Source organism: Varanus komodoensis, unplaced genomic scaffold, assembly GCF_004798865.1.
Source record: "Varanus komodoensis strain SLA01 unplaced genomic scaffold, ASM479886v1 scaffold3789, whole genome shotgun sequence".
Classification (NCBI taxonomy): Eukaryota; Metazoa; Chordata; class Lepidosauria; order Squamata; family Varanidae; genus Varanus; species Varanus komodoensis.
The window spans coordinates 19,359-20,709 of record NW_025335906.1 but is presented as its reverse complement, the minus strand read 5'-3'; positions in this window follow the sequence as shown (position 1 = coordinate 20,709).

Here is a 1,351-nt window from a genome sequence, read left to right as displayed (position 1 = left end):
CCATGAGAGGCGGGCAAAAACTGGCAGCGTCCTGGGTTTGGGTTCTAGCCCTCCACTTCGAGGTGGGAAGACACTGTGGCACTGGTCGGGGTTTGGGTCAGCACCGTCCTGGGATTGCGACAGTCTGACTCTCCATTGAGGCAGGCTGAAACGCTGGCTCCTACTTGGGGGTGGGGTTAGCACCGTCTTCGGTTGGCTTGTCTGCCTCACCTGCAAGGCAGGACAAACTCTGGCTCTGTCCGGGTTCCGGTCAGCACCATTTTGGGATTGGGATTGGGATTGAGAATGGGATTTGGGACAGTCTGACTCCCCAGTGAGACAGGCTGAAAGGCTGGCTCCGACTTGGGAGTGGGGTTAGCACCGTCTTCGGTTGGGTTGTCTGCCTCACCTGCATGGCAGCACAAACTCTGGCTCTGTCCGGGTTCCAGTCAGCACCATTTTGGGTTTGGGATTGGGAATGGGATTTGGGACAGTCTGACTCCCCAGTGAGACAGGCTGAAACGCTGGCTCCGACTTGGGGGTGGGGTTAGCACCGTCTTGGGTGGGGTTGTCTGCCTCACCTGCACGGCAGGACAAACTGGCTCTGTCCGGGGTTCAGTCAGCACCATTTTGGGATTGGGATTGGGAATGGGATTTGGGAGAGTCTGACTCCCCAGTGAGACAGGCTGAAATGCTGGCTCCAACTTGGGGGTGGGGTTAGCACCGTCTTGGGTGGGGTTGTCTGCCTCACCTGCAAGGCAGGACAAACTCTGGCTCCGTCCGGGTTTCGGTCAGCACCATTTTGGGATTGGGATTGGGAATGGGATTTGGGAGAGTCTGACTCTCCTGTGAGGCAGGCTGAAACTCTGCATCCGACTTTGGTTTGTGTTAGTACTGACAGGACTTTGTTGTTGGCCTCACCTGTGTGGCAGTCACAAAGTGTGGCACTTTTAGGCTTATAGGTTAGCCGTCTCTTAGATTCAGTTATTGTACTCTCCTGTGAAGTGGGCAGAAATGACTTTTACTTAATTCTATATTTTGAATGTTTCTGTATATTCTTAAAAGCTCCTCCTAAAATAGGACGAGGCAGTAGACTTTAGTGCAGAAATTTAACCCATAGAAAGTCATGTCACAGAGGCAGAAAAATACACTTATGGAGTGGGTAAGTTTGGACAGCTGTCTTGCATGGGGAAATCTCTGGTTCTTGCTTATGCGAGGGAACTGTCCCCTTCACCGGGACAATCCTTGGGGAAGCAAAAGGGGTGGAGGCCAGGCAAGCCTTGTCCTTAGCACACGGCTCCCTGAACTTGTGCCTGAGCTTCATGCGTTTCCAGCTCCTCCTCCTCATGGGGACCATTCAGCTCGGGGACAC